This window comes from Balaenoptera ricei, chromosome 13 (genome assembly GCF_028023285.1).
Source record: "Balaenoptera ricei isolate mBalRic1 chromosome 13, mBalRic1.hap2, whole genome shotgun sequence".
Taxonomy (NCBI): Eukaryota; Metazoa; Chordata; class Mammalia; order Artiodactyla; family Balaenopteridae; genus Balaenoptera; species Balaenoptera ricei.
The window spans coordinates 47,962,989-47,986,211 of record NC_082651.1 but is presented as its reverse complement, the minus strand read 5'-3'; the positions used below and the strand labels follow the sequence as shown (position 1 = coordinate 47,986,211).

At 43.7% G+C, this 23,223-nt stretch overlaps 1 pseudogene; it reads left to right on the top strand.

The window, feature by feature from the left end:
• The first annotated feature begins 15,174 nt into the window (after positions 1-15,174).
• On the top strand, positions 15,175-16,629 carry LOC132376928 (probable RNA-binding protein 46; annotated as a pseudogene).
• Positions 16,630-23,223: the final 6,594 nt, after the last annotated feature.

The following is a 23,223-nucleotide window of genomic DNA, read 5'->3' as shown; positions in this document are numbered from 1 at the left end:
ATCGCACTCATACCCTGAAGCAGGTCCCTGAACAGTCCATGTGGAGGAGGGACAGTGCATGTATTTGGCTCCCTGGCGGGCAGGAGGCTGAACTGAGGCTGAACTGCAAAGTCGAGCCTGTGGCATCTGTGACCATCACTAAGGCTGAGGAGAACAGAGAGAGGGCACTGAGTTCTGCAGTGCCACATACCTGCTATTGGGGCACGCATGGTTCTGCAAGGTAGACTCTTGTCCTCACAGCCAGACCCTCCAGTTTCTGGACTCCTCTTCACCACCACATGCCCAAGAGGATGAGCGTCCTCCTTCCAATAACAGACCAATAATTTAGTGTGGGAGTTGTGGGTAGTAGTAGACACCAATGCCAAGCGGAACCTGGCTTGGCTCTGCTGCTAGGGAACTTTCTCTCCATCGCGCCTCACCAACCTCCCCGGCCCTCTTCACTTTAGACCGTGTGCTGCAGCCATAAACAGCTCTTGAGTTTTAGTGACTGAAAACACAAAGGTTTACATCATGCTCATCCCTACATGTCTATCTCAGGTCAGTGGAGAGTATTGGGCTCTGCATCATCTTCATTCAAATATCCAGGCTGATGGAGCCTCCATCGTTTAGAAAGTCACCAGTCACCCTGGCAGTAAGCACTCAATAAATGGACCTAGCGTTCTCATTCTGGAGTTGGTTCTGTTGAAGATGGTGTAATTAGGCATAGAGAGGATGAGCATATTCAGCACAGGGCAGTGGGAAAACCAAACAATAAAGGATCAGGAGACTGATTCCCCCTTTTGCAACTGCCAGTTACTAGCTGTGTGACCTAGGACAACTCATACAAGCTATGAACTGTTTCTGTGGCCTTGATTTTGATCATTGTGATGATTAAATTATCCTCAGTGTGAGTGTGCTTTAAGATGTAGGCTTTGACCATAAAAAGAAACGAAATTGAGTTATTTGTAGTGAGGTGGGTGGACCTAGAGACTGTCATACAGAGTGAAGTAAGTCAGAAAGAGAAAAATAAATACCGTACGCTAACACATATATATATGGAATCTAAAAAAAAAAAAAGGTTCTGAAGAACCTAGGGGCAGGATAGGAATAAAGACGCAGACAGAGAGAATGGACTTGAGGACACAGGGAGGGGGAAGGGTAAGCTGGGATGAAGTGAGAGAGTGGCATGGACATATATACACTACCAAATGTAAAATCGATAGCTAGTGGGAAGCAGCCACATAGCACAGGGAGATCAGCTCGGTGCTTTGTGTCCACCTAGAGGGGTGGGATAGGGAGGGTGGGAGGGAGACGCAAGAGAGAGGAGATATGGGGATATATGTTTATGTATAGCTTATTCACTTTGTTATAAAGCAGAAACTAACACACCATTGTAAAGCAATTATACTCCAATAAAGATGTTAAAATTTTTTTTTTAAAGATGTAGGCTTTGTCATCAGGTGTAACACATTCTGGCTCTCAGTTCATTGGTGATTCTCAGGTCATTGGTGATAAGCCTGGTCATCTAGGGCTTTGGCCCAAGCAGGACTCAGGCTCACCTCCATTCCCAGGTGGGAAGGAGCCAGGTGGCAGCCTTGTGTGGTCCTCGGACTCACGCTACACTCACCTGATCAACGAGAGACATACCTGTAGCCATAGTATCCTGTGGCCTCTGGTCTCAAAAGGGTTCAGTTTCTGCTGAAAACACTGTAAAAAGAAATCTCTCTGCTTGTCAAACAACACTTTGCAAGCTTCAGAGGGTGTGGACACTGAGACTTCCTTTCTTCTGTTCCTCTTCTGAAATGCAAAGGGCAGCTGATGGGCCAAGAGGCTCTTCCAGATCAAAGCCCTCCTGACAAGCTTCCCACGGACTTGCCAGCACACAGCCTCCTGAAGCACCAAGATGCCCGGGCCAGTCTTTCCGGTCAGGAGTCTCACCTGGACCAGAAGAACAGACAGGCTTCCTAAAAGCATTTGATAAAGCAGAAGAGAACACTTTTTAAAAATCAGACCTTTGAAAAGAGACACTCTCAAACAGCGCTAGGAGAAGCGTGCATTGGAGAGCCTGGTTGGCAAGACATTTGGCAAAAAGTATCAAAAGCGTCAAAAGTGCATCTGCTATTTGAGCTGGGAATTCCACTTCCAGGAACTTACCCCAAGGAAACAGTCTAAGATATGCCTAAAGACTGAGATGCCAGGAAATACATTACAGCCTGTTTAGAAAAGGGAAAAAGCTGGAAACAACTTAAAGGAGAGCAGCTTCAATATATAAGTGTGATGATAAGATGAATCTTACCTAGGCTGCCACTACAAGTGATGCCCCAAAATATTGTAAAATGAAAGAAAGGAGGAAAGAAAGGTGGGGGGGGGGGGGGAGAGGGAGAGGAAGGAAGGAAACAAACAAAATAGTATGTACCATAAAATCTTATTTTTGTAAAAATGTATGAAGGACACATTTCAAGAGGTAGTTGTGGGATTATGTGTAAATTTTATTGTCTTCCTTTTGCTGCTCAGTACGCTCTAATTTTTCCGCAGGAAACATAAATACATTCAATCTTTCAACAAATATGTATTGAGTAACTACTAGGTATCAAGGGCTGTGCTAGGTTGGTACTGAGAGAAAAGGTTCCTGTCCACCAGAACTTTTGGTCTATCACTACTTGTACAATTTTTAAAAATTTTTTTAATTGTATTATTTAGTACTATAGTACAAATAGTACTAATCATACTACTTAGGTAATTTTCAGTCTAGAGTCCAGGAGGTGAGTTATGCCAGAGGCTCTCCAAACGTTCTAGTCTACAAAGCACCTTGCGGTGCTGAAACCCATGGCCCTCCTACCTCTTTCTCCCACACCCCACTCCTGCTTGTCATGAGAAACCAAGCAAAAGCTTTGGCAGGGCAGTAGGGAAAGCAAGACCTGCTTCTGGAGAAGGCTATACTTTTGTGAAATATCAAAAGGTATTACTAATTTGTGTGGAAAGCAGGATACCTGTGGTGAGAGATGGAGCAATGGGATGAAGAGAAAGGGTGGCTGTGGTACCAGCCCTGCTGAGGCGTCTGGGTGGCTTTCAGAAAGTCATTAATGTCTCCGTGCCACATTTCCCTTGTGGGAACGTCTGCCCTGCCTGTATGTCTAATCGTATGAAAAGAGGAAAACATATCTGCCCTGTCTACCTGTATGGGGTGTTGCCCCAGGCTGGGCCATGTTTGTATCCCGTGGCCACAACTGGTCGGACTGGGAGTGTACACCACCCTCACCCAGGCACAATCAGACTTTCTCTCCTGGGATTTTAGAATAAGCACCAGGAGGTTCAGGCTCAGTCTGGGTTGATTTTTTTTTTTTTAACTTTATTCTTTTTATTAATACACCCCAACCTTTTTTTTTTTTTTTTACTGGAGTATAATTGTTTTACAATGTTGTGTTAGTTTCTGCTGTATAACAAAGTGAATCAGCTATATGTATACATATATCCCCATATCCCCTCCCTCTTGAGCCTCCCTCCCATCCTCCCTATCCCACCCCTCTAGGTCATCACAAAGCACCAAGCTGATCTCCCTGTGCTATGTGTCTGCTTCCCACTAGCTATCTATTTTACATTTGGTAGTGTATATATGTCAATTCTACTCTTTCACTTCGTCCCAGCTTCCCTTCCTACCCCCCACCGTGTCCTCAAGTCCATTCTCTACATCTGCATCTTTATTCCTGTCCTGCCACTAGGTTCATCAGAACGTTTTTTTTTTAGATTCCATATATATGTGTTTGTTTTTCTCTTTCTGACTTACTTCACTCTGTATGACAGGCTATAGGTCCACCCACCTCACTATAAATAACTCAATTTCGTTTCTTTTTATGACTGAGTAATATTCCATTGTATATATGTGCCACATCTTTATCCATTCCTCTGTCAATGTAAGGCCAGACACTATAAAACTCTTAGAGGAAAACATAGGCAGAACACTCTATGACATAAATCACAGCAAGATCCTTTTTGGCCCACCTCCTAGAGTAATGGAAATAAAAACAAAAATAAACAAATGGGACCTAATGAAATTTAAAAGCTTTTTCACAGCAAAGGAAACCATAAACAAGACAAAAAGACAACCCTCAGAATGGGAGAAAATATTTGCAAATGAAGCAACTGACAAAGGATTAATCTCCAAAATTTACAAGCAGCTCATGCAGCTCAATGTCAAAAAAACAAACAATCCAATCCAAAAATGGGCAGAAGACCTAAATAGACATTTCTCCAAAGAAGATACACAGATTGCCAACAAACACATGAAAGGATGCTCAACATCACTAATCATTAAAGAAATGCAAATCAAAAGTACAATGAGGTATCACCTCACACCGGTCAGGATGGCCATCATCAAAAAATCTACAAACAATAAATGCTGGAGAGGGTGTGAAGAAAAGGGAACCCTCTTGCACTGTTGGTGGGAATGTAAATTGATACAGCTACTATGGAGAACAGTATGGAGGTTCCTTAAAAAACTGAAAATAGAACTACCATATGACCCAGCAATCCCACTCCTGGGCATATACCCTGAGAAAACCATAATTCAAAAAGAGGCACGTACCACAATGTTCGTGGCAGCTATATTTACAATAGCCAGGAAATGGAAGCAACCTAAATGTCCATCGACAGATGAATGGGTTGATTTTTTGAAAGGAAGAAATGAAAAACCTCAGTTTCTGGGCTTGGCCAGAAAGGAAGCTGGCCAGAGAAGAAGCTGGGCTACAGAAGAACAGAGCAGCTTGCTGGGAGAGGCAGAGCTGAGAGACAATCCTGACGGATTTCCAGTTCCTGAACCCTGGCCTGGCCTGGCCTGAGGCTGAGCTTTATGCCTATCTTCAAGTCTAAGGAAATGCTTTTATCTTTTTATCATAAATTCCCCAATTTTACTCATGCTAGCTTAAATGGTCTCGGCTTCTCATAACCGAAGAGTTCTAATGAATACCCTTGCTCACAAAGCTTCTATGAAAATCAAGTAGACTCATTTTACACAAAACATTTGAAAACTCCTTTTAAAAGACTCCTGAATTTGCAGTTAGGGCAGGATCTCAGGTTCTGACTGTTTTTTTTTTTAATCCCCAAATTCAAAAAATTCTGCTGATTTCAATCCCACCCTCACCACAGGTTCAAAAGTGCATGTTGTATTCAATGCCTGGGTTTTCAGAGGGGGGTTGCTGTACCACAAAGTAACATGATCCTTGGATTCTCTATTACAGTCGATAACCCTGGCTGCTCTATCAACAGGCCCCCAATTCTCAGTGTTTTGCAAAATAAAAAAGTTAATGCCCACTTCCTGTCAAAGTTCAAGGGTGTTGGCAAGGAAACTGTGCTCCACCCCGTTATCTGGGAACCTAGGTTTCTTCTACCAAGTGCTCTTGCCACTTGGCATACCTTACTTCCAGAGCCCCAGAGTTCTCCACCGGATCCTCTGTACCCAGCCAGCAGATAAGGGAAGAGCAAGTGAGAACACAGAGATCTCCTGGGATGTTGTTAAGGATCCAGGCCTGAAAATGGCAGACTTCATTTCCGTTCATATGCCACTAGTATTCAGAACTCAGTCACGTGGCCCCGCCTAACTATGAGAGAGGCTGGGAAAATATAGGCCACCTACATGTCCATAAGGAAAAGGAAATGCTAGTGAACATAGCAGTCCCTGACTCCATTGTTCAGCCCTTCTTCCCCAACTCCTGTTTGGAGTTGTCTCTGGCCTGCTGTCATGGAACCAATAATCCAGAGACTGGCAAACGGCCTGTGGGTTAAATCCGACCCATGGCCTGTTTTTGTAAATAAAGTTTTATTGGAACACAGCCACGCCCATATTGTCTTTGGCGGCGTTCCTGTGATAATGGCAGCGTTGAACAATTTTGATGGAGTCCACAGTAACCCGCAATGCCTGAACCGTTTACTATCTGGACATTTACAGAAAAATTTGACAATTCCTGCAAAAATACATCAGCTTTTCAAATTCCAAAAGTGTGTTGATCTCTCTGAACTGTGACTTTTCTTCTGTTTCTTTCCCCTTGCGGTACAGCATGCTGCGCTGGGCAAACCAGTGGATGAGACCACCTCTGGAGAAGGGTTCGGATGTGCTGGGGAAGAACTTGGTTGCTCGCTTATTCCTCGGGTCATTGGGGCATTTTGGTCATTTTCGTAACATTGCTGAAGTTTTCCATGTTTTTAGGTTTAAGGAAACTTTCTGAATTTAATTCCTTTCACTTATTCAACCTCCAAATGAAGTTCCCGTATCACTTGGAAGTTTTATATATGTTTTCAAAAATGGAAGAGAAAGCAGACAATGTGACTGTGGTCAACTAAATGACAAAAAAAAAAAAAAAAAAGGTTATAGGAAGAGCAAAAATTGAAAAGAGAGCTAAGAAATGTTATGACAAGTCTCACAAACTGCAACCCCAGCTCTATCCCTGTAAAATCATCTTATTGTTGCTACTGAAAAAAAGACTAACTGCAAATATGATTTATTGCATAAGTTGTGCTATCTTTGTAAATTCAAAGATTATATGTCACTTAGGTCATTTTTAACTAACAATAGCTATATGTTGCTTCATTTTCCTTTATTATATATAACGTTATTAAACTTTGCTCTATGATCAAGGCTTCTTGGATCCTTTATTTAATAAAGATTTTGAGACTTCAAAAGAGCCTGCCTCCCCTCTCTGATGGCCTCTTCTTCCCTGGAGTTTCTGTGATTCACTGCAGCACCATCCAACTCCTGGCTGCTCTGCCGAGCCCTTCTGCGGTGTTTCTAAGGACATAGGTTTGGTTTCTAAAACACCAACCCCTCCCCGCCTCTCCCAGTGCTCAGAAAAAGTTTCCACCTTCTGGTTTGGGGCTTTGGCCAGAGTCCACGCCCTGTTCGCAGATGTGCCGGAAGGGAGCCCAGGCCCTCTGGTGGAGGCGCTGTCTTCTCAGCCCATGGAGTGGCTGGTGGGAGGTGATGTGTGTGCTGCCCCCCGAAAGTCACCGGGAGACTCTGGGGCTGGGGCTGGAAGATTTGCAGACTCTCCCTCTGGGCTCCACCTGAAAGAGAAGTTCTAGGCTATGAGGCTTGTGAGGACTTCTTGTTTCCTGCTTTGTGAGTCTTTTTCACTAATCCTCCTTTTTCATGGATCACTGGGCCATCTGAGATCAGAGCTTCCCGGCGCTCCGGCTGAGACCAGGGGAAACCTCTCTCTCCTCTGCCCCCAAAGGGTCCTGCTAAAATGTAAGCTTCATGAAGACAGGGACGTTTGTCTCTTCACTGATGGATTCTAGAACAGTCCTAGTACATATTAGGTGTTCAATAAATATTTGCTGAATGAATGGCTCTTAGATGACTGACAAAATGGCACTTGGGAATGACTCTGTGTCTGCTTACTGATGATTCTTTTTTCATTTCTTAGACAAAAAACAAAAGCAAGAAGAAAAAACAAAACACAGGTTTTACTGAGGTAATATTTACACACAAAGAAACGTACAGGTCTTCAGTGCACAATTTGATGAGCTTTGAAGATATATATTCCCTATGCAACCAATATTCCAATCAAGATTTATAATATTTCCATCACCCCAGAAAATAACAATGCCTTTTATTAATCAGCTTGGGTTCCTACCTTATTTTATGTATTCCCCTTTAGAGTTCTCATTTCATTTTATCTTATTATAAGAACTCATGTCAGCCTTCACCTACCAAAGTATAAGCTCAGTGAAGTTGGGGACACCGTGACTCATCACGGCCTCTCCAGAGCCAGGTGGCTAAATAAATGTTAAAGAATGCACTCCTGGATAATCCGAAGATAAGGCTTACAACAAAGATGCACTGGGGTGCATGTGACCTATTTCTGAATGCAGTGCTGGGTGGAGAGCACAGAGAGAAAATACAGGGTAGAGGAGAAGGAAAAGCCAACTAAGTTGAAGACAGAACAGAACAGAGTTCAAGAAGGGCCAGACAATGGGACACACAGAGACCTCATAATTTTGTCTCAGGTCAGATCTACTTGCAAGCAAAAGGATTCCCTTCCCAATCATTCAGTAAAAGATTAGCATGCTTTGTCTCCACACCAAAACCCACACCCCAGGTTTGCTAGTTAACAGTGCTTTGCACCCCCAGTGGATGTTCAACACAAGCTTCTTCAATAGAATTTATTGAATACCTGTCTTATCTCATGATACAGCTGTACCTGACCCAAACAACTAGGACCCAAAGGACCCTTCAGGAAATGGGCTAAGATCTGGAACCAACCAATAGCATCACGGTGCAGAATAGGGGCTTTGGAGCCAGTTGACTGCATTCAACTTCCAGCACCACTACTGGATTTGCACCTCTGTGCATTATTTGACATCTCTGTTCCACAGTGTTTGCATTTGTAAAGGAGGATGACAAGAGAGACAAGCTTCTTGTGAGGATTAATGAAAACAAAGCACATAAAGAGCTTAGCACGAGCCTAGCCTATACTAAGCGCACAACGATGGTTCTCATTATTAGCAACTCTTGGAAAGTGAGCCTGACAAGAACACCCCCAGCTGCAGGAGCTGAGCAAAAAGTATCTCATCCATTCTGGGGTCAGCTACAGTATTGGGAAGATGTGGCCTCAGCAGGTCACAGTCCCAGCAGAGAGGGGACCTTGGAGAATCTGAAAGTGGCAGCAGAACAGCCCAACGAGCAGGGACAGAAAAAGCTTGGAATTCAGGGGCAGTGGAGATGGAAGATGAGCCTGGGAGAAATACTTAAGGAAAGGGTGGAAACTGAAAATGAGTGACTTGTCCAGAAATGTGGAGGCAGTTCTGCCTTCAAACCTAATACATCCAATTCCTTCCCCCCATTTTTTTCTAATTAGGCTACTGGTACACAGAAGGTATGTGCTCAATACTGGTACACGCACAAATACATCACGTGTTTGTCATGAGGAAAAGATTATGGTAATTAACACAGAATACTGAAAATACAAATGGAGGAAAAAGAATTTGTGATACATTTCCACGTTAGTGGTTCCCTGATAAAATGTGACTCTCAGCTCTATAAATGACTGATGATGAAATGCAAGTGTAAGTGGGTTAGGACTGTGAGAGCTGGGGTCTGGAAACTTGAGCTAAGCATCACTGCATCCCTAGATCAAAGCAAAGCAGGGAGGGAAGAGGCATGTCTTGGATGAGAAGCTGGTTCCAGGTAATCTTTTTCCTTTTTCAGGCCACTTTCTCAATATCACAATTATTAATTATCCATTTCTATACTCCCTATTAGAAGGACGCCCTCCAGGGAAAAAGCAGTTGATGTTTAAGAAAATGTAGTTCTTTAAAGGCTTAGGCCTATGACTGTCCCCTCTGTGATGTTCTAAAAATGCTTCCCTTGGCAGTTCAGCTATGACTCACATGGCCCAGAACGGCATTTCAGGGAAATTGTTTTTCTCTGTCTCTGAAACTAGGCCTACAGTCTACTCTCTGTTCTTGGTTTCTCCTGTTCAGCTGATGAGGCTTTCTGGTGCCATCTTGGTGAAGGAATCAGAGTTATATCTGCAAATAGAACCCCTCCACTCCATCATGTGTCCCATTTGCTGTGGCAGAAGCCAAGGCTGAGGGCTCCCGCTTCTTGGTGAGGAGGCCTGGGACAATCTCTTTGGGCCCCGAAGTTCCTGGTTGTCCTTCTCCACTGGGGTGGGCTGTTGCAGGCACCCATGGGAACAGGTGGCACTGCATCCTCCCTGGCACATTCAGCCTTTGGCTTAACACAGAAGCAATCTGACTTGGAGAGTGAAGAAGGGATTCCTTCCCCAAGGGATTTGTTTAGCTGGCAGCAGTTCTGGTTAGAAATTTACCTGTTGGCACAGAAAGAAAAGAACAGAGTAATTCTGTCAAAGCTGTACAGTCAAACTGGTCAGCTCTCCCTGAATGAAGGCCTAATGTTGGAGTTAGCCCCGTGCCCCATCAGCAGGAACAAGTGGACCTATTATTGGATAAAAACAATTACCTGCATGCCAGGAGGCAGCGTGCTGCAGTGGAACCAACATGCTTTGCTTATGTCCCATCACTGCCACCTTCCTGATAAGTGATCTTGAGAAAGTGATGTCAACTCTCCATGCTTCAATTTTCTTATCTATGAAATAGAACTAGTAAAACCAGCCTCATAGGGTTTGGGGAAATGATTAAATGAGACCAGTCATGGAAAGTGGGCTGCAAAGTGCTTGACACATAGTAGGCCCTCATTATTGCTATTGCTACGTATGTCTCTTCCCTGTTCCTTTCCCTTTCCTGCTGGCTCTCACAAAAGCAAGGAGAATGGAAAGAAATAAAAGTTATGAAGAATAAAAGGGTAATACAGGCAGGCAGGAAGACAGAGCTAGCAGGAAAAGTCTGATAAGGAAAGCTCAGGACATTCAGAAACCAGAACAATGATGGTGTTTTGTGTACTAGTAGGTTCTGCAGCGGATATCTGTGTATTTTTTCTGTCTGCTGAATGTCCTTCCTCCCTGTTTTAGTTTTCTGTTGCTGCATAACAAATTACTCCAAAACTTAGCAGCTTAAAGCAATGTACGTTGATGACCTCACAGTTCCTATGGGTCAGGAATGTGAATGTAGCTTAGCTGGATCATCCTGCTCAGGGTCTCTCACAGGCTGCAATCAAGGAGTCGGCCAGGGCTGCCCTCACTCAAGGTTCAGGTGGGAAAGCATCCACTCCCAAGCTCAGTCAGTGGTTATTGGCAGGACTCAGGTCCTTTTGGGCTATTGGATTGAGGGTCTCAGTTCCTTGCTGGCTATTGGCCAGAGGTGATCCTCAGTTTCTTGCCACATGAGGCTTTCCATAGGGCAGCTTATAACATAGGAGCTGGCTTCATTTGAGTGAGCAAGAGAAAAAGGGGGAATCACAGACTTCATTAAAATAATGTCAGAAGGAATATCCCATCACTTCTGCCATATTCTATTCATTAGAAGTGAGTCACTAGGTCAAGCTCACACTCAGGGGGAGGGGATTACATGAAGGCCTAGACATCTGGAAGTGGTGATCACTGGGAACCTAGAAGGCTGATTACCTCACTGCCCTTCTGGTGAGAGCAACCCTCCTCCCTCTATAAAGGCACATATGATTCTGGTAAGAGCACTCTCCATAATACCTGCCATCCCCACCCCACCCCACACTGGAATAACATGAGACCCAGGTCATCAATCATCACAGCACATCCAGTTGGCCACAGTGATTGGTCCAAGAAGTAGCCATGTGACCCAAGCTGGGCCAATCAGAGTCTTTCCCTGGGATTTATATATACTGAAACAAGGAGACAGAAGTTCTCTCTTTCATCTGAAATCACTAACATGGAATGATGTAGCCTGGGGTTTTCTCTGGCCATATCCTCTACCAACCATAAAAAAGAATTCCAGTTGTACCAGAAACAATTGAAGACATCACATTTTGAAGTAGAGACAAAAGATCTGAGATTAAAAAGAGAGCACAAATAAACTAATGATATTTGTTTTTCACCCCTGAAGCTAGTTCCACCCCTGAAAGCTAATGTAACTCCCTTTTTCACTTGAGATAGTTTAAATTGGGTTATGTCTCTTGAAGCAAAAAGAAACTTGGTTAATTCAGCCTCAGTTTTTGCATCTGTAAAATCAAGGAGCTAAACCAAATGATCTCCATGGCTTTTCCCACGTTTCAATTTCTAAGATTTGGACTTGAACGGTCTGATCCTTTATCAAGAAATAGATTTTTCAGAAGTGGGGAATGCGTAGAAGGAGCAGCCTGAAGGAAGAGGAGTGCACAAGGGGGTCAGGGGCACTCCTATGACCTATGGAATCCAAAGAACAAGTCTGCCTTCTTCATAATTTAGCAAGGCTCCAAGTTTTAACTCAGAACCTTAAGAATGCCACCAAAAAGGACTCATGCCTTAGTGATCCAGGGTAAGACTCAGACATTTGCTTCTTTCACATGCTGCTGGAGCCATGATAATACTGTCTCAGGGACATGGGCTTTAGAGGCAGTAGCCCTGGGCTTAATAATTATAATAATAAAATAATAATATCTAATGATTACTGAGTGTGTACTACACACCTGGCAATATCTTACATCGCAGCTCCTTGACTTACTAGGTATGTGACCTTAGGCAAGTGACCTATCCTCCAGAAGCCTCTGCTTCTTCATCTGTAAAATGGGGTTAATAATAGTTCCCTTCTCACTGACTCTTGTGAGCATTCCTATGAGTCAATGGAGGTAAAGCACCAAGCACAGTACCTGGCATGTGCTGTTCTTCTTCAAATGTTCTCCTTTGCCTTTTACACCCAGCTCAAATATCCTCCATTCCACAAACTGTCCCCAGTTGCCCTCCACCTCCTCTGTGTTCCCACAGCACTTTACTTCTGCCTGCTTTTCTAGCCCTATGGTCCTGCAATATATTCACCTGTTCACCTAGTTATCACTCCTGGCCGACCATACCTTATTTATCTTTGGGTTCCTGAGGTCTAGATCTATGCCAAACACACAGTAGGATCTCAACAGATCCAAATGGGTTGATAAACACAATATATATCAGCCTCTCAAGCAGAGGAGCAGACAGTGTGATTGGGACCAGGACACACCCAGCCAGGACACCGCCTTGTTGGGCATTTAGGATTTTTGTCAGGTGAAATTCTGATGTGTGTCTGTAAAACTACTCCTCCAATGAAACCACCAATTGCTCAAGCGAAAAGTAATAATTCCTCACAACTGGCAGGACAACCCGTCAGTAACCAGTGTGGAGCCCAGTGTTAACGGGTGTGGTGCTGCTGGTTTGGAAGCCTACCAAAGAGACAGCAAGTAAACACGACGGTTGCCTGGGTGCACAAACACCAAACCAGCTTCTCATCACCTCATCCCTGAGACAGTCCAGTCACAGTATCTGTGACACCCACAAGTGGTTACTTGTCAGCTCCTGTCAAGTGCAGCAGCAAGGGCCAACCACCCACAAAATGCAGATCTTAAGGACAAAAACACAATAACAGCAGTTTTTATAGGAAGCTAAGCAGTGTGTGTGTGTTTGTGTGTGATTGTTCAGAAAAAGTGGTCATTTTCTAAGGTGAGTATAAGACAAGGGACTGTGTTAAAAGAGGAAATATTTCTCCCCTTCTAAGACCACATTCTTCTCTCCAGCTAGAGGCTAGGCAGGGCTAGAAGGGAAAATTGATTAGAATTTTGCACCCACCCAACTAACTACAGAAAGACACCCTGGGGGACAGTCTGCTAGGCTACACGGGGCTGACCACACGGCACTTCATTTCTCACTTGTGTGGGTCTCAGGGAAGCAGTGTGAAGTGCTTTTGGAATCTATAAGGAGAGTGGGGAAGGAAATTGGAAGCATGCCTGGCTGGGGTAGCATGAATAGAGGAATAAAAGATTTTAAATACAATTTTTATCCCCTTGTGTTGATTGGAATTCAACTACAGGGAATAGTAGTGGGTGGGTGGTCTCCCCCCATGACAGGAATTCAATAAAACTTTCTTACCCCTAATTCCTCTTCCCCATCTCTTTGTTTCTATTCATTCACTCATTCATTTATCTATACCCTGCCTGGTTCCCAAAAGCAATGCAGCCTCATATTCTACAGCCCCTGGGGAGCTACTAATGGTTTTTAAGCATGGGAGCTCCATGATCAAATATGACTTTTAGAGCATCTAGAATCAGTGATGAGGATGGAATTAGAGAAGACAGAGGCCAGCAGCCATCCAGATGTGTACTAACTAGTGGCTGTGGAGGAGAGAGGATGGAGATTATTTAAGAGAGAGGATAGTCAGGATTTCTTGGCTTGGCCAGAATGTGGTTGGTGGAGAGAGAGCAAAAAATAACTAGAAAATTTCTTCTTTATGTGATTTTGTGAATGATGACACTACCAAAGAAGATTGACAATACAGAGGAGGAGAATTTTGGAGAAGGGGAGATAAAAAGCACGAGGAACCACTTTAGTGAAAGATGCCATATAATGATATGTCCTGTTACCAGTGCAGGGGACAGATAATGTTGCTAACGAGGGTCATTTTTTGCTCCAATGATCTGTTGTGGGTTGACCTCCAGCTGCATCACGTGAGGTTTCTCTGATCCACATCCACAGCTGGTCTTAGATGCTGATCGTGCCCCATGGTATGATCACTATGGTCACTACAGGAACTTTGAGAGTGTAGGAATGGGGCAGTACAAGCCTAGGCCCACCCCTTAGAGACCACCCAGAAGGCCTCTTTTACTGATAGTGGTCCCTGCGTGTACCACTTTCACATCTAAATATCTAGAGGTTGGACAGACATCCACTGGTAGTGGAAAACTGAGTACACCAGGGTAGGTAATCTGACTGTTGTGATCATCCTCAGGCCCTGCCTTGAGTCTCTGCGCAAATCTGACCTCCTAGCCTGAGGGATGGAGGGGGAAGAGGAATCCTTTCCAAGCAGCCTAGTCTTCTCTCCTTCCCCCCAAAACACCTTCTGCCTATCTCAGAGCCTCTGCTGCTCCTTCCTTGTCCCCAGAACGCCTTCCTTTTCCATACTGGGCAAGTCTATTAGCCGGGCAGCTTCCTGAGTGGGAGAGTTGTTATCTGTTGGAGCAGTCTACCTCTGGACTTGGTAGACTGTCTGTCTCTGTTTGCTGCACACATAGAAGGCTTTCGTTCAGCTTGGAAGTTTTTTTTGTTTTGTTTTGTTTTGTATTGCTTATTTATTCTCACTTTGCTTTAAATAAAAGTTTGAGGGCTTCCCAGGTGGCACAGTGGTTAAGAATCTGCCTGCCATTGCAGGGGACATGGGTTCGAGCCCTGGTCTAGGAAGATCCCACATGCCGCGGAGCAACTAAGCCCATGCGCCGCAACTACTGAGCCTGTACTCTAGAGCCCGCGAGCCACAACTACTGAAGCCCACGCACCTAGAGCCTGTGCTCCACAACAAGAGAAGCCACCGCAATGAGAAGCACGTGCACCGCAAGGAAGAGTAGCCCCCGCTCGCCGCAACTAGAGAAAGCCGGTGCGCAGCTACGCAGACCCAATGCAGCCAAAAATAAAGTAAATTAAAGGGAGACCAGGCTAGGCGCGAGGACCTCGCGAGCTTCTCCACGTGGGCTCCCCTCCCCCCTGCGGCAACCCCCGCTCCCACCGACTGGCCCCGAAACGGTGGCGGCGGTTTGTGGTCATTGGTCCCAGTCGTTTAGGACCAACATTCGAAGACCCGAGGGGAACTGCAACCATGAATGAAGAAAATACAGATGGAACAAATGGATGCAGTAAAGTCCGAACTGGTACTCAGAATGAAGCAGCATTACTTGCTTTGATGGAAAAGACTGGATACAACACGGTTCAAGAAAATGGGCAAAGGAAGTTTGGTGGTCCGCCTCAAGGTTGGGAAGGTCCACCTCCACCTAGAGGCTGTGAAGTTTTTGTAGGAAAAATACCTCGTGATGTGTATGAAGATGAGTTAGTTCCTGTATTTGAAAGAGCTGGGAAGATATATGAATTTCGACTTACGATGGAATTTAGTGGTGAAAATCGAGGTTATGTTTTTGTGATGTGTACTACAAAAGAAGAAGTCCAGTTAGCCATCAGAATTCTTAATAATTATGAGATTCGACCAGGGAAGTTTATTGGTGTGTGTGTAAGCTTGGATAATTGCAGATTATTTATTGGAGCTATTCTGAAGGAAAAGTAGAAGGAAGAAATCTTGGATGAAATGAAGAAAGTTACAGAAGGAGTTGTAGATGTCATTGTTTACCCAAGCACAACTGATAAGACCAAAAATCGCGGTTTTGCGTTTGTTGAATATGAATCTCACAGAGCTGCTGCTATGGCTGGGAGAAAACTAATTCCAGGAACCTTCCAACTGTGGGGCCATACCATTCAGGTAGATTGGGCTGACGCAGAGAAAGAGGTTGATGAGGAAACCACGCAGATAGTTAAAGTTCTCTATGTATGAAATGTAATGATCTCAACTACAGAGGAAACAATTAAAGCAGAATTCAATAAATTCAAACCTGGTGCAGTTGAATGAGTAAAGAAACTTAGAGATTATGCTTTTGTTCACTTTTTCAACCGAGAAGATGCAGTGGCTGCTATGTCTGTTATGAATGGAAAATGCATTGATGGAGCACGTATTGAGGTAACACTGGGAAAACCTGTAAATAAAGAAAACACTTGGAGGCAGCATCTTAATGGTCAGATTAGCCCCAATTCGGAAAACCTGATTGTGTTTGCTAACAAAGAGAGCCACCCAAAAACTCTAGGCATGCCACCAACTCTTCCAGCTCATCTCAATGGCCAGCATGGCCCAAGCCCCCCTGAAACTGAAAGATGCGCTTATCCATTTTTTCCTGGAACAAAGCTTACTCCAATTAGTATGTATTCTTTAAAATCCAATCATTTCAATTCTGCAGTAATGCATTTGGATTATTACTGCAACAAAAATAATTGGGCACCACCAGAGTATTATTTATATTCAACAACAAGTCAAGATGGGAAAGTACTCTTGGCATATACAATCGTTATTCCTGCTATTGCAAATGGATCCCAGAGTTACTTCATGCCAGACAAACTCTGTACTACGTTGGAAGATGCAAAGGAACTGGCAGCCCAGTTTACATTACTTCATTTGGACAGGGAACACAATCTCTTCAGCCTGGACCTATGTAGAAGAGTTTGGAGAAAATAAACAGGTCCTTTCTGATGTTGCTTGAGCTTATTCTCCTGCAGTTGATCTCATTCCTGTTGGCTTAATATTAAGTCCCATGACAACACTTAAGTTAACATTCATTTTTAGCCCTCATTTATAGCACCAGGAAAATATAGAAAAAACTTTACCTGTGCATTAGATGACCTAATTTCTTCTGTTCCTAGAAACACCTTACATTTTATAAATAATCACTTCATAGTCATTTTCACACCCTTGGCTTACACTACACCAAAGAACATAGTTGAGTTTTTGGAAAGTACAGGATTTACAAATTTGGTCTTTAGTACTCACACACATCTATAAACATTATAACTAACGAAGCAAGAAATTATTGATACATAAGATGAATATTTATTGTGGAACAGTAATATTTCAAATGTTGGTTTTTAAAGAAATAATTTGGTTTAATTTTTGGATTTTTCTGTACTATAAGTTGATAATGGTTTCTTGAAGTTTATTTTATAAAGATGATTCATTTTACTGTTTTATGGTACCAGTAGGATTCTAATGTTAAATTGGTTTATTGGGTTGTATAAATGTTTACATTAGTATTTAAATAATGAAACATTAGAGAGTTTTTGCAGTCCAGGGGTAAATGTGTCTGCTGGTTTGATACCTAATAGTTTCAAAAAAGAAGCAAATATGAATTCACTGTTTTATATCTTTTCTTCATGGACGACCCCTTAGTGCCAGTACCAAATTTAAAAGGAGCTTCATTGTGGATAGAGCAAGAGAAATCAGAGATTCCCTTTTTTGGTGATCATAAAGATACAAAACCATGAACAGATATCCAAGAAACAGATATCCAAGAATGCATTCTAGTAAGATCTCTGAAGCATTGTGTCAGTGAAAATTTACTTAATACTGACTGATGAAACTATCAGGATTTGCAATGCAGTGAATGCTGAAACAGTCTTTACCAGCAATATAAGATTATCAGGATTTTGAATGTTAGAACATTATGTGATTATAGTTTTAATGCTTTGTCTCTTTGAATTAAATTTGTAACCATAAAGATGTGAAGCATAATTGTTATGTATTTATTTACAGACTACAATTTCTGTCGCAGTTCAATAAATAGTCTTTCCCCTGTTAGTGCTACCCTCTCTTCTGGGACTCCCAGTGTACTTCCTTTCACTTCAAGGCTTTATTCTTATCCAAGCTATCCTTTGTCACCAACAGTATCACTTGCTAATGGCAGCCATGTTGGACAGCGGCTATATATCTCCAATCAGGCCTCATTCTTCTCAAGAAAATATCGTAAACAGGAGTATGAAACTTTCCTTGTAAAGCATGCAAATTAAAATACTGTTTTATTTTAGAATCGGTTTGTACATTTGGTTTTAAAATGATAATTATATATTTATTTCAACATAGTAAATATCAGTCACAATTCAGAATAACTTACCGTTGTAAAACTTGTAAAAATGCTAAGTTTTAAAAGTTACTCAGTGATTTCTCTTGATAAAGGTATAACAAACTGCTGTTCTTTTTAAACTTTTGGGATTTTAAATAACTTCTGATTCCTGAGTGGTCGGTAGAACCCAGAAGTTTACATTAAATTTTTTCATTATAACTTTGCTAAATAGAGTTTCACAAGTATTAAAGCACTTGCAGACAATGGTTACACTAGATTTGATTACCAAGGATCACTATCTGTATTAGCAATTAGAACAATTATACAAACGGAAGCATCTAATTATTATGTAGAAAGAAATGAAGGGCAAAAAGATAAGATGCAAATTTTATGCAGTACTAAAGAAAAAGCAATCTACCATTGTGGTCCTTGAAGATAACTATAAATATTTTAGTTAATAATTGTTTGTTGTAGAAATAATTATAATTTTGCTGTTAATGTATTTAAGGTTTTTATAGGTATGCTCCATTTGTGTTTTTGATATTCATTGTATAGTTCTTTGAGTAATAAGTGTTATGGTTTTTAATGTTGAAATCATGTGTTGTTTAATTTTTGTACTTGAATTCAAATTCTTTGACATTGAATATACGATGCTTCTAAAAAAAAAAAAAAACCCTTTGTTTTAAATAAAAGTTTGAGGCATCTCTCAGTACAGTGGGTTTTTAAAAAAATAAGAGCAGAGGGACGGGGGGATAGCTTGCTTAGGGCTAAAAGCCCAAGGAGCAAATGTAGAGTCTCCCCCTGCTGGCTGGTTTAGCCTTTGGGAAGCCCTGAGCAGGTTCACAGGGGAAAATCAGCCAACTTCAGAAGATAGTCTTCCTTTCCGAAACAATGGTCAGTGCCCCGGTAGACTGACCCTGTTTAAAACTCATTCCATCACTTTCTGCCCCTCTCTTGCACCAGCTCTTGCACAAATATTCAGGGTCTTCATTTGTTCGCCCGTGGAACATTTCCTGGCCCCTGACGCTGAGCCAGCACTTTGCCAGCATTGGGAGCCTTCAGGCGAATGAATCACACTCCCCGCCCCGGGAGTCCAGCGTTAGCAGAGCTGCCCTCTTTCGGTAGCAAAGCCCTAGCCAGCCCCGGCTGGGAACACTCAGATTAAAGGGGCTCTCCTGCCAAGGGCCCAGACCCAGGCCCGTGAGGGAGGCTTAGAGTCTATCTAGGATTTGCAGGAAACGGGAGTATTTTTTCAGGAGTTAATTTAGCAGTTATCCCAGTGCTTCCGCTGGGCTGAGGCAGGACCAGGCTGCCCCCTACAGGTAGGAGGGAGAGGTACGCATCCTGAAGGCTGCAGCCCTGGCTGGCTGTGCTCCGCCCAGGTGACCTTCATCTCAGAGGGCTCCCCCAACTGGGCGATGCTCCCAGTGATGCTCAACACGTGATCCCCAGACTAGCGGCAGGGGCCACACTTGGGAACTTGTTAGAAATGTAAATTCTCAGGCCCCACCCCAGTCCTACTAAAAGGCAACTCCAGGAGTGGGACCAGCAGTCTGCTTTAGCAAGTCCTCCAGGGGATTCTGATGCACCTCAAGTTTGAGAACCACTGGTCCGGAGAGAGCGGTGTGGCCACCTCTGGGGGCCCTACTTCATGGCTTGGCTTCATGAGCCTCGGCACCTCCTGCCTCATATCAGCCTCAGAACCACAGCCTTTCAGAGGTACCTACTGCAGACCCCTTCCCCTTAAAATGAGAACATTGAGGTGCAAGGGTGTGGTTTGCCCAAGGCAATCCTGTCAGGGAATTCTTCCCCAAACCTCCCAAATTACACGACAGGAAAAGGAAGGCCAGTAAATGTGACCCTCCCGGAGTTCCTCAGACCTACCTGCTCCGGGTTTGGGGGCTCTGCCCAGCCTCTCCTGCGGGTCTGGCTCTCCCACGCCTGTGCCTGGAGGACTCAGAGCTCTGGGCCCTCAGGACAGAGCCTCCTGCCTTCTCTTTTCTTCCTTTGAGCCCTGTTCTATTCAGCCTTCTTTTTGATCACACTGGTCCTGCCTGCCACTCGGAGATGGACCAGGAAGGGCCCAGCTGTGAAAGGATCACCACAGGATTTGGTTTTGGTTTTTGTCAGTCTCCAGCATCTAAAACTACTTGTCAATCACAGAGAGATAGGAAGTCACCAGAAAGACAGGAAACATTCAAGGATGAAAACGCATCCCCCTCGGTCACAGATGTCTCTGCAGATGAGCGCCTGGGTCTTTCTGGGGGGCTGGAATGAAGAGGGTGCTCTGCCTCCCTCTCCTCACAATGTTCACAAGCCTTGGTTTTCCAGAAGGGAGATGAGGGGAGGGAAAAAGGAGAAAAGAATAGCATCTCTATTAATATGAGTATGTTTGTTAACATCATCAGAGGGCTTGGGTCCCCAAGGGGAGATTATACCTTGAAGACACAGCTTTCTCTCGAAGACTGGAAAAAGCAATCAGCCCCCTTTCTAAATGCTGCACTCAACCACAGGGTGTCCTGATACCTCTCAACTTGTTACGGCCTTTGCGACAGGTCCAACGCTCCTCTGTTTCAGAACATCACCACACACACTCTTCCACCCCTTACCCGGTGCACAGGGTGGGTAGTGGAGGGGACTTTATAAAAAGGAAAAGCTGTCCTTCTCACCAAATGTGGAGGAGTCATTTTTGCAGGAGGCTTTAATTGAATGCTGCAGTTGAAATTATTGAGGAAGCACTGGGGGAAATCCTCCAGTAATAGGAGGACAATCCTTTTTCACATTTGCGGTGAGAGCTCCACTCCCTCCACCCCTCTTGGGAGGTGGGCTTTGCACAAGCCTGTTCCATTCAGAGGGGCTTCAGCAGGTATTTGTAGCATGGCTGGACTTAGGAACTGGAATTAAAAGAAGAAAAGAGACGATCTTGCAGTGGTGTGGGAAAGGGAGCTCAGGGTATGAAAGGCATGTTCATTACAAACACACTCACTCACACTCAAAGCTAATTCTGTTTTGTTTTCTGGATACCCCACCTCCTCATTCCAAGGAAGTGGCCAATCCTTATATTTCTTAGCCTCAAGAGCACTTGCTAAGTGGAAAGGTGGTGTTTCCAGAAGATAAACTCTTTTCCTGGCCTAAATGAAAGTTTTAATCTCCTTGAGGATATTCTATTACTCTGGAAGTGGGCAGTGTTTAGAGAAGGGAATGGGGGGTGAGCTGAAGGAGGAGGGAGATTCATGGGTTCATTGAGGATTGGGACCCACACTGTACCCTCTCAGTGCCCCAGGGATACGGCAGGGCCTCTGGAAGGAGTGACGCACTTCAGGAGGCTAGATGGGGGTCTGGGGGTACCCATTTCACACAAAGACAGCGTAGTGGTTAAAAGAAATCAGATGGCCTGGGCTTAAACTCAAGCTCTGCCACTGGCTGGCTATGTGCCATGGGATAGCTGCTTCCCTGTATGTGCCTCAGTTTCCTCATCCATGAAAATTAAAATCACATATTCCAAAGCATTTATTGAACTATATGCTAGGTACTGTTCTAGGGGCTTGAGAGATAGAAGTAAACAAATAAAGATCTTACCCTTTTAGAGCTTACATTCTACTGGGGGGAGGCAGACAGAAAACACTATTAGTATGTAAATCATATAGCCTAGAATGTGCTATGGGAACAAAAGTAGAGCAGGGAAAAGGGATGGCGAGTGTAGGGGATGAGGCACAGAGGCAGGTGGTCAGGATAGGCCTCATTGAGAACATAATATTTGGCAGACTTAAAGGAGATGAGGGAGAACTGTGAGTTATCTGGGAAAAGTATGTTCTAAGCCAAAGAGCAGTTGGCTCATATGAAATTATTTTTGTAAAGCACTACTGAGTCCCTGGCACTTTAGTAACATCCCATAAACGTTGTTGTTGTTGTTATTGTTATTATCATTTTCATGCCCAAGTGTGGTCCAGCAGCTACCAGATACCGGGTTGCCAGGTGGGCTAGGAAAAGAGCATATCCACAGTAGCCAGCTTGCCCTGAACTGGGGGGACCCATCCAAATGTTTTGCTCTGGATAAGAGCCCCAAGACCTTTGCCTGACTCTAGAATGAAGGGAGGTATCCCTAATAATGATGAAGACTGAATTTCTCTCCAGCCCTGCCAAATGGGGACTCAGAGGCAGACTCTATGATGATTTAAAGAAAATAATGTAGCTTTCTAACCTGAGTTGATAAAGTAAGCTTCCTACCCATCCCAGAGGAAAATGGAAGGAGGCAGTAAAAAGAAGAACAGTCTAGACACACAATAGGGCATGAAAGATCTAAAAATGTCTAAATGCTGCAGTGACTTTAGTGAGGCATGGGACAAGAAAGGGGAAAAGACAAATAGGAGCTGGGGTCAGGAAGAAGAAAAATGTGTCCACAAGGATCATGTTGGAGGACATATCTGGAGATACTGGAAGGGCAATGCATGTGGCTCTACCAACAGGAGCAAGTCCTGAACATGTGACCAGAAAAACCAACCCCCCAAAGGAGGTGGGAGCAATAGACAGTCAGAGGGGCTGCTGGTAATGGGGGCTGAGAGTGGCATGTGGCTCCAGGGAACCAAGTTTGCCCACAGTCAAAAATGTTTGGGCTCCATAGATCAGTGACCTTAAATGTGTTAGAATTCTGAAATGTTAAAATCCTGGAAAGGGCTTTACTGCTTATCTTATCTGACCCCATCCTTTTTATAAGTGAGGAAGCTGAGACTCAGAAACATGAAACAGCTCGCCCAAAGTCACATTAAATTTGTTAGGACTCTCATTCACAGTGACAGAAACCCAACTCAAACCAATTCAATAAGCAAAAGGGAATGTATTGGCTGGTGTAACTATGGGAACCATGACTGGTCCCCACACCAGGACTAAGACAGAAATTTGGCTGTGAACAATTCTAGGATTTTGAGCAGAGACAAGATGAGAAAAAGACTGCTGTCACAGTATTCTGTGAAGATACAGGCAGGCATGGGACTCCCTGGAATTTATAAGACTTTTCCTGAAACTCCTTGTGTTTTATTTCCCAGAACAAAATAAATCAAACATCTACTTTGTGGGAGGTGGGAAACTGCTTGCAGCTCTAAATGGCACTTTTCTCCAAGGACTTCTCAGTAAGGGTCTAAAACAGAAGTTGTAAACTCATGACCCATGAACTAAATCAGATCTCCAGCTATGCATCATCTGACTCATATACTGGGTGT